The following is a 10,758-nucleotide window of genomic DNA, read 5'->3' on the forward strand; positions in this document are numbered from 1 at the left end:
CCTGATAAGTACAAAATTTCATTATTCATTTCATTTGCCCCTACATACTAATAAAAGTGTGAGTGTTCACGCCACCGGGTGAACAGCAGAGAGTGAGGGGTAGGGTTTTTTCCAAAACCGAATTCGGTCACACTGAGGAGGGTGACGAAGGGTTCTCCTGTAAATCGCCATATTCAATCCAGTACGAACATCTAACCCGAACACCCGTTCTTTCATCGCTTTCGATAATATACTTTTTTTCAACCCGAAACATTCTCGTGTGTGTCGGGACACCTAACATGTAACATAAATAGAAATAAACCAGAATTAATCTTAAACGAAGTTCTCGCGCGTTTTAATTGCATTACTCACTCACCAGACCCCTGCAGAAATTGGCACCCGCCAATCACTTCAGGCTTATTCGGGTCCTTCCGCCCCTCCACAAACATTGGTCCTTCGAGCCGGATATCCTTCCGCTATTCCAGCTTGCATCGGCGGAATTCCTGATAAGTACAACATTTCTTATTATATCCCTTTACAAACTTACAAAAGTGTGAGGTTTCCCGCTCTTCCATAGCGACCTACACACTTCTGTATACTTGTATGTACATACCTGACCTGTTCCAAGGGTTACATGGTATTTCCCGATCATTTTTGTGTTTAGGAAGTGCATTTTTTTTTCATTCTTCGAAATTCTGATTGTCCAAAAGTCCAATTGCATAGCAATACATATGTATGTATATACACACATATACATACATACATACATACATGTAAAAACAGCTGTTTTCTAACCTGCAAGTAAAGGTGTTTAATAATCGAGAATGAATTTATAAAGTACCACTTACCTTTACTTAAAGTGTAAAGTACACTTCACGGGCTGATCATTAGTCCATCGGCACAAATTATTTATGTCAAATAATTTTTACATCCATACATACATATGTACATACAATTTAATTTTTGCCGCGGTAACCACTCTCATATGTACATACATACATATGTCCACATACAATTTGAATTCACCCACACAAAATTAATTGCAGCCACTCCGATTGGCTTTCCGCAATTTAATAATTCGAAACCTACATAATTAAAGCAGGAAATCGTGATTTTCGTTAAACAATTTACAATTAATTAAATTCACAAAACATAAAACACGGCAGAACAGCTGACTCCCGATCAGTGCTGACACTCAAGTCTCATCAGTGCTGACACTTGAGCCAAGCCGTGACTCGGTCACGACATCCATATTTTCCTTCGTGATTTTCGTATTGTGCAAAATATTTCAATCGACTGATTGAATTTAATTCGCAAACTATTTTCTAAAGAAAAATAAAAACCTTTTATTTATATGGAATTAATATTTTTGCTTGTCTTGGTGCATTTGACCTCACAGATCCATGAAATTGATCTTGTCCGTTTAATGAATTAATTCCAAGTTTTTTTTCCTTCGTTGAAAAGTTATCGGCACTCCCAATCCTACTGATCTCAATTTTTCCATATTTTTAAATACTCTTATAAATTTTAACATTTTTCCACATTGTATAAATTTTAATATCCAAGTGATTATATATCCTTATAATTATTCCCACAACTGCGAGGAAAATTATAAATCCTTCTAATTTCATTTATGCGATCTTTGCTTTTCATTGTGGTCATTAAAAAGAGGAGACATTTCTCCTTCTCACTCCTCCTCTATCCTTAAATTATACAGTCCACTTACAGCTTCGTTTCGATCTCCTCGCTTGAGAGCTCTAAGTCCACGTTTGTTGCCATTCGATTCGTAATAGCCCAGAGGACACTCTACGATGTCTCTTTCCGACTTTGTTGCCGTGTGCGAGGCATTAACGGCGTTCGAGGCTCGCGAGGCCCAGGCTTTAGCTGACGATGTGCCACTCGTCTCTATTAAAATACACTTAGACCAGCTTAAGTCACTTTGGGCAAAAGTCGAGGCAGAGTTTTCACGATGCTATAAAGCCTTGACGGCTCAAAAGAACGACGATAGTCCGAAGCACATAGCTACAATTAAAGCTAAACATGATTATTGTTATATGGTATATGTGCGAGGCGGGACTTTGTTTGGAAGCGAATCGAGCAGTTGTCCACAAAAATGGCTCCCCCACCAGTCAGGCTCTCCGTCGATTCCACCCATCAAAGCCACACAGTTCCCCCGTGCGAAGTCGAAATCTTTAACGGAGACAGCCTGGCTTGGCCTACATTCCGTGATTTGTTTACCGCGATTTTTATCCATAATCCAAGCCTAACACAAGTGGAGAAACTTTACCACTTAAGTTGCAAAACTCGCGGTGAAGCCAGAGCCATTGTTTCTAGGTCACCCTTGACCAATGAAGGGTTCCAGTCCGCGTGGGATAACCTCACTGCGCGATACGAAAATAATCGATTATTGATTATGAGCCAAGCCAAGCAGCTTCTACAGATCCCAGCTGTAACACAAGAGTCTGGCAAAGCGTTGAGAGAATTGCAGAACTCAATTCAAGGTTGCTTAACCGGTCTTGAGCTTTCCGGAGCTCGTACAGACAATTGGGATATCCTCATGTAAACGTGGGAAGTTACTTCGCCTCCACTCGCAACACTGGCCTCCTGGGTACTGCAAGGGTAACTATTCATCATCGTGGCCAGCAGTTTCCAATCCGCGCTTTGATTGATATGGGATCCGAAGCGTCCTTTATTTCCCAAAGAATGTTTGAATTGATTAATCCTCCAAGCTGCAAAGTATCAACTAGCATTCGCGGCATTGGGCAATGCGATGCTGGTAGCGGCGACAAAGTGTGCCGCTTACAGATTTCTCCTCCTGACGAACCGCTGCGACGGTTCCAAGCAGTCGCCGTGGTGCTGCCTAGTGTAGCTGAAGCACTTCCGTCCCGCGCCGTCCCGAATAAGGTGAAGCAGGATTCGCTTGACCTTCCGCTCGCTGATCCGCAATTTCACCAAAGAGCTCCTGTGGATTTGGTGCTTGGAGCCGAGCTCCTTCCCACTATCCTTGGGGAACGAATCATCAAGAATGTTGGTGATTCCTTCGTGGGGATCGAGACGATGTTCGGATGGGTTCTCAGTGGATCCGTTACTGGAAAATCCAGAAGGTCTCGGTCCACCTCCTCCAGCAGGCCGAAGATGTCTCTAAGGACAGCAGCACCATCCGATTTAGAACGCAGTTCTAATTGCTTCAGGTGCCGCGTTTGTCAAGGGGCACACGCGCTCCGTCAGTGCCGACAGTTTCGAGGACTACGAGCTGACGACAGGCTACGGGTAGTCTTGAGCAACGGATACTGCCCGAACTGTTTGGCTCATGAGCATTCCAATGGTTCCTGCAGGAGCACAGCAGGATGCCATCGATGTGGCAAGCAACACCACACGCTCTTGCACATCGACAGCTCTGTCGCCTACATCCAACCCAAAGAGCAAAGACCCGAAAGGCACCCGCCTTTCATTCGGACTTCTATCCAGAGGTCATCAGCCATCGTGCCGCCTACTCCATCTGCATCCAAAGTTCCCCCTCCATCTCCATCCGTGTCTTGGCGATCCAGAACGCTGCCATCCCCCATCCTTAGACATGTCCAGCGAGGCAATTGCAACTTGTTGCAAGGGGGGCGGTATGTTCACGCCACCGGGTGAACAGCAGAGAGTGAGGGGTAGGGTTTTTTCCAAAACCGAATTCGGTCACACTGAGGAGGGTGACGAAGGGTTCTCCTGTAAATCGCCATATTCAATCCAGTACGAACATCTAACCCGAACACCCGTTCTTTCATCGCTTTCGATAATATACTTTTTTTCAACCCGAAACATTCTCGTGTGTGTCGGGACACCTAACATGTAACATAAATAGAAATAAACCAGAATTAATCTTAAACGAAGTTCTCGCGCGTTTTAATTGCATTACTCACTCACCAGACCCCTGCAGAAACTGGCACCCGCCAATCACTTCAGGCTTATTCGGGTCCTTCCGCCCCTCCACAAACAGTGAGGTTTTGCCGCTTTTCCATAGCGACCTACACACTTTTATATATTGTATGTACATACCTCACCTGTTCCAAGGTTACATGGTAGTTCCCAATCCTTAGCGTGTTTGTCCAACGTTTTTGTTTTCTATTCCACGACGACACATGTTTTATTCATTTTTTTTTCCTCGCACTTGTCCAATTCCACTTTTTTACATATGTAAAACTCGTTTACACTCACATGTACATGTATTTTCCACAGCTGTTTGCCAAATCCGCGTAAAAGTTTAAAAGACAAAAAAATTATTAAAGTGTTGTAGTAAAGAAAAAAAAAGGGAGAAAAAATAGTAATCAAAGTGGTCACCGCGATTTCTTATGTGTTCGAATTGGTTCAATTGCAAAATTAATTTCCTCACGCGCGTATCCACTTACATACATACATCGTCATCTGTTGATGTACGCGCATATGTACATATCCATATACACATAGTTCATTCGCACATTTACCACAAAACAAAAAAATTTAAATAGCAATTAACGTATGTACCGCGAATTCTTGTGTGTTCGAATTGGTTCAATTGAAAAATTAGTTTCCTCACGCGCGTATCCACTTACATACATACATCGTCATCTGTTGATGTACGCGCATATGTACATATCCATATACACATAATTCATTCGTACATTTACCACAACCACCGCGATTTCTTGTGCGTTTGAATTGGTTGCAAAATTAATTTTCTCACGCGCGTATCCAAAAACCGGTGCACTTGCTTACATACATACATACATCGTCATACATTGATGTACGCACATATGTACATATCCACAACACATAATCCATTTCGGTGTCGCACATTGATTTAACAAAAAAAAGGAGGGGAAAGGAACCCAACATACAACTAAATGACAAATTACTTACGTTTTTTGTGAATAACGCGCGTGCATACACATACTTACTTGTGTACTTACGCATGTACGTACATACATATATCAAAGCATTCGTCCATATGCACCGATCGTTTGTTTTGTTTGTTTTCGAGCACAACACTCGCGGTGTGTAAAAGCGTTCGTTTTGTTCTTTTTATTCCTCCGCACAACCACAAAAAAAAATTATTAACATAATTAAACAACAAAACCAAAAACCAAATATATAAGCAGCGGCCGACAGCTGTTTTCGGAGTAGTGGTGACACGTGAGTCGAGTCGTGATATCGATAGGCGGCTCAAGCGCGCCAAATTCAAATCACATTATTTCCGATTCCCTTCTTTCGCCTAATTATATACCCGTCTATATTTATAAACAAAGATACATATAATTTCTTCCGGCCATTATTTTGCCCACATATATATCTGTCCATATTTATAAATTATATATATAATTTTTTTTTCGGCCAGTATTTCGCGCACATATATATATCCAGATCCAGATTATATAAAAACGTGTTTTCTTTTTGCCCTATACATCTTTATTTATATATTTCATCCGTGTTTTGTTTTATACGTACTCTTATCGTTACTTACGAATCCATCTAAACTTGTTTTGTAATCACTCCGCTTTGTCTACGTGTAATTTTCCGCACTGGTCGTATCCAAATTGTCAGGGGCCATTCCAACGGCTCCATTCCTTAACACGGTTCCGGTTCCTCGATCACCCCCTGGCTGACCCGTACTACAACAAGCCCGCGCTTATTGATATGATTAACGGTGTAGACCTGTTATTCCACATCCTCGGAGAGCGGTTTAAAAAGGATATTGGTGAGTTCGTCGGGCTAGAAACCATCTTTGGATGGGTTCTGTGTGGGCCTATCATGCCTGACCCTCCGGTGTCTTGATTAGTTTTCGCTGCACAGGTGCGAGTTAGTCCAGAAGCAAATCTTGAGGTACTCCCCACCAAGTTTTGGGAGGTGGAAGACCTTCCCGCAAAGCCGGAAAAGGAGGATGACGTATTGTGCGAGCGGAATTTCCAGGAGACCACCCAAAGAGGGAAGGACGGCCGATATGTTGTGTCCCTACCGTTCAAAAATCCGAATTGCGACGACTTGGGTCACTCAAGACCGATCGCGCTGGCTCAATTCCTGCGGAATGAAGCACGCCTTCTCAAGGATCCCGTCCTAAAAACGCAGTACGATGCCATTATTCAAGAGTACGAGGAATTGGGTCATATGATTCGGGTGACGCCGCCTCAAGATGGGAAAAACTTCTATCTCCCCCATCACGCGGTTTTTAAGCCCGATAGCACCACCACCAAGGTACGCGTGGTATTTAACGCGTCGTGCCCCTCCACACGAGGCGTCAGCCTCAACGATGTCTTGCACACCGGGCCTACTCTTCAGGCCGATCTCACGCTTCAGGTACTGAAATGGCGGTTCTTTCAATTCGTTTTCAACGCTGACATAACGCAGATGTATCGACAAATCCGAGTCGACCCCAGGCATACCCCCTTTCAGCGGATCCTCTACCGAGATCGCTGCGGCAATATTCTGGATTAAGAGTTACAAACTGTCACGTTTGGGGTTAACTGCGCGCCATTCTTGGCGATCCGAGTCCTTTTACAACTGGCACAAGACGTGCAAGCGATGTACCCTCAGGCGAGCGAAATCCTTCGGAACAACATGTATGTTGATGATGTCCTTGCCGGCGCTCACACTGAAGCCGACGCCCGTCTCGCCATACGAGAGCTTCAAGCTGCCCTCCAATCTGCGGGCCTCCCGCTTCGGATGTGGACTTACAGTAAGAAGGAAGTACTTCAAGCTATTCCGAGAGAGCACCTGCTGCGAGAGGACTTTCTCGAGCTGGAAGACGCGAGCACTGCAAAAACCTTGGGCATCCGCTGGCAAGCCGCCGAGGACGTCTTCTTCTTCACCGTAGCGGACCCCCCAGGTTCGAGGTTGAGGTTGAGGTTCTGCCGCCTTTCCTGCTGCAGCAATGGCACGAATTTGTGCAGGATTACCCAGGACTCAGTCAACTCCGCATCCTCCGTTGGCTAAACACCAGCGATAAGCTCTCGTGGGAGCTTCATGGCTTCTGTGACGCGTCACAGAAAGCGTATGGAGCAGCCCTATATGTGCGGGTTCGGTACGGCGATCAAGTAAGAGTCCATTTATTAACGGCTAAGACCCGTGTAGCTCCAGTCAAAACAGTCTCGCTGCCTCGGCTGGAGTTGTGCGGAGCGGTTTTGCTAGCCGATCTCTGGGCGTCGATCGTTCCTGAACTCCCAATCCCACAAACAACCTCCCAGTTTTGGACCGACTCTACCATCGTGTTGGCTTGGCTCAATAAACCCCCGTGTAGTTGGTCCACCTTCGTGGCCCATCGGGTATCCAGCATCTCCAAAAGCACCAGTGGCCAAAGCTGGTCACATGTGCGCTCCGAGGACAACCCCGCTGATCTGGCGAGCAGTGGAGTCTCCGCGGCCGAGTTATCGGCCAGTAGCCTCTGGTGGCATGGGCCGGACTGGCTCCAGCGGGACCCCGAGTATTGGCCAACTCTCACCCAGCTGCAGCAACGAGTCCAGTGCCACACCACCGCGACCACCCTACTCGATGACGTTAGCGAACGTTTCTCGGACTACGGTAGGGCATTACGAGTCACCGCGTACATCCTACGCTTCGCCACCAAAAGGATTTCGACGCCTTCCACGGTCCACCTCACCAATGACGAACTTCTCTCCGCCGAGCGCGCCTTGATTCGGACCTCCCAGCGTCGGGAATACATCGCGGAGATACGGGCCCTGGGTGAAGGGCGACCCCTGCCATCATCCAGCACGATACTCAATTTGAATCCATTTCTCGACCAGCATGGGATACTCCGCTCCTGCGGACGACTCCGGGCGGCTGAGTCCCTCCGGTATGATGAACGTCACCCTATTCTCCTCCCCTACAGTACTCATTTCACTCGCCTGCTTGTCGAATTCGCCCACCGCATCACGTTGCATGTCGGCAATCAACTGATGGTGCGGTATCTGCGCACCGAATTCTGGATCCCACGGATCAAGAACATGGTGAAGTCCCACATCAAGGGGTGTAAAGTCTGCATCGTTCATCGTCGACGACTACAGACTCAGATGATGGGTGATCTCCCTCGAGAGCGCACCACGTACTCCAGGCCCTTTACCCACACGGGCATTGACTTCGCAGGGCCGTTGGAGATCAAGAATTACACCAGGCGTGCGTGTCTCATTACTAAAGGTTATATCTGCGTCTTTGTGTGTTTCAGCACGAAGGCGATCCATCTCGAGGCTACCTCCGACCTCACCACTGAACGATTTCTCGCAGCCTTCTCTCGGTTTGTCGCACGGAGACAATGCCCACAGCGCATTTACTCCGACAATGGCAAAACCTTCGTAGGGGCCTCAAAGGCGCTCGAAAAAGATTTCCTGAACGCCACCAAGCTTGATATAATAAAGGCATTTCCCCAGCACATTTTATCCTGGCAGTTCATTCCGCCCAGCGCGCCCCATATGGGAGGACTGTGGGAGGCAGGGGTCAAAAGTTTTAAGACCCTGTTTTACAAGTCCTCTTCCACTGTCAAGTACACGTTCGAGGAACTTTCCACTCTCCTGTGTAGGATCGAAGCGTGCCTAAACTCCAGGCCAGTTTCTCCCATGAGCGAGGATCCAGATTATCTGCTGGCCCTAAGCCCGGGACATTTCCTGATTGGAGGACCGCTCTTATCCACCACCGCCACAACCCCGTTCCCGATCATCTTCCGACTGCTGCGCTTCTCCAGAAGGAGAGATCTCTCTCCTCCCTGCTCTACGCCAGGACGACGACTGTCATGCCAACAGCAGTCCTCCGGTTGGTCAACGGCTCGAAATCCTTCAAGACCCGCGTCCTCCTCGATGCGTGTGCGGCTGAGAGCCGCATCAATCTTTCCTTTGCCCGGTCCCTGGGGTTGGCTGTGGGGGTCGGGGTCGACCAAGCCTGCACGGCCGTCCACGAGTCGAGGTCCCACACTACGTTCCGGCGGAATGTTATATTCCGGGTCGAAGAGGACCTGCTCATCCGCACTCCCATCTGGGAAGTGTCGGCGCCGGTCCGGCAGAATTTCGCCACCCTGATTCTGGCCGACCCCTATTTTTATTGGCCGGCGACGGTGTCCGTGGTGCTCGGGGCAGACCTCTATCCTGAGGTCATCCAACCAGGATGTGTGCCCGGTCATAGCGGTACTCCTGCAGCCCAGAGCACCGTGTTCGGATGGGTCGTCTCCGGCTCCTGTGGGATCTAGGCGCTCCAGGACGCTGCCGTCCCCCATCCTACATATGTCCAGGGTGGCAATTGCAACATGTTGCAAGGGGGTCGGTATGAGCGGCGAAGAGCAGTGAGGAGTGAGGAGGGTTTTTTGATCCTCGGCATCTACGGTCGCACCAGTAGGAGTGACTTGATTTTTCCCATGGGCATCCCCATTTAATCCAGTACGAGCATCTAACCCGAACACCCGTTCTTTCATTGCATTTTCTTTTCGATTGTACTTTCTTCCAACCCGAATCATTCTCGTGTGTGTCGGGACATCTTTTCACTTAAAGCAAATAAACCACCATTAATTTAAAACGAAGTTCTCGCGCGTTTTAATTACATTACTCACGCACCAGACCCCTGAAGAAATTGGCACCCGCCAACCACTTGTGGCTTATTTGGATCCTTCCGCCCCTCCACAAACAACGACAATCTCTAAAAAATTTAACAAATCATTGTTCGGTCTTGTGCTCGACTTTCTTTATTATTTGAGGCTGGCTCTTTTCCCGTAAAGTGAGGGTTTTTGAGCGATTCCCTTGCCTATTGTTTTCCCCTGGGAGGCTCCTATCTTCAACTGCTTTAACATACGTAGCAGTGAATATACTACTTTCTATTCTGTTCTCGCCAGAAAGACTTTGGGCTCTGCTGGTATAACCAGTGCATTTAAAGGCCTTTTCAGGCCTGCCGTAAAAGCGTGTAGAGAATCGCTCCTAATTTCTGCATTAAGAATGACCGTTGCTTGCTCCTTATGCGTCATAGTACAGCATTAAATCTAGGTCGCCTAGCCTGAGCATTTCTAATTGATGCCCGAGAACGCGCAGAGACGTTTTATCGACGCATGTGCAATCAAGTGTAGCAATGATTGCATCAACATTTAGCACAGTGTTATTTAAAGTAATCACTGCTCGTGCAGCGCCATCCTTTTTATTTTTAAAATGATCTCTGCCTGGTAATGGGTTTCACTTCCATAGTTTCCCTTGTGGGACGAGTCACAATACTTTACAGCGTCTGACACCTCATTACCTTTCCCCCTTCTGATATATATATTTAAGTAAACTACTCCCATGCAGGGCCCCTCTGTCGATTATCTTTCGTTACTTCCATGGAGGGCATATTTTAATATTCCAACATGAAATTAACTGTAGTTCTTTTCGGCCGCTGCGCCTCGTGCCGACGCCAAATGGAAAAGCAAAGAACTGATAAGCGAAAGAAAGGGACGGAGATCGTGACCCGTGCCAAAGCGCAAAACGCATCGTATGTTTTCACCGTTTGGAATAAACAACAAGTAGCAGCAAAAGAGCAAGGATTTTCTGAGCAAAGATTAAGTCAGATGACTTCATTACCCAGGTTTCCTTTTAGCTTTGAGTGCGGTAGGGACCCCTTTTGCCCATGAATAATGATTCTTTAGAAATTAGTTAACTAAAAATAAAATCTGAAATGCTACTATTAATTGACATGATTTGCACTATTTTAAAACTACGTCTACCCTATCCCCTCCCCTTTACCTTTGTCCCGTAATATTTTAGAGTGGAGCCGAAGGATGAGTGGATTTCGGCGGGATGAGTCATTCTCCTGCAATCGAGG

This window comes from Drosophila willistoni, unplaced genomic scaffold (assembly GCF_018902025.1).
Source record: "Drosophila willistoni isolate 14030-0811.24 unplaced genomic scaffold, UCI_dwil_1.1 Seg209, whole genome shotgun sequence".
Taxonomy (NCBI): Eukaryota; Metazoa; Arthropoda; class Insecta; order Diptera; family Drosophilidae; genus Drosophila; species Drosophila willistoni.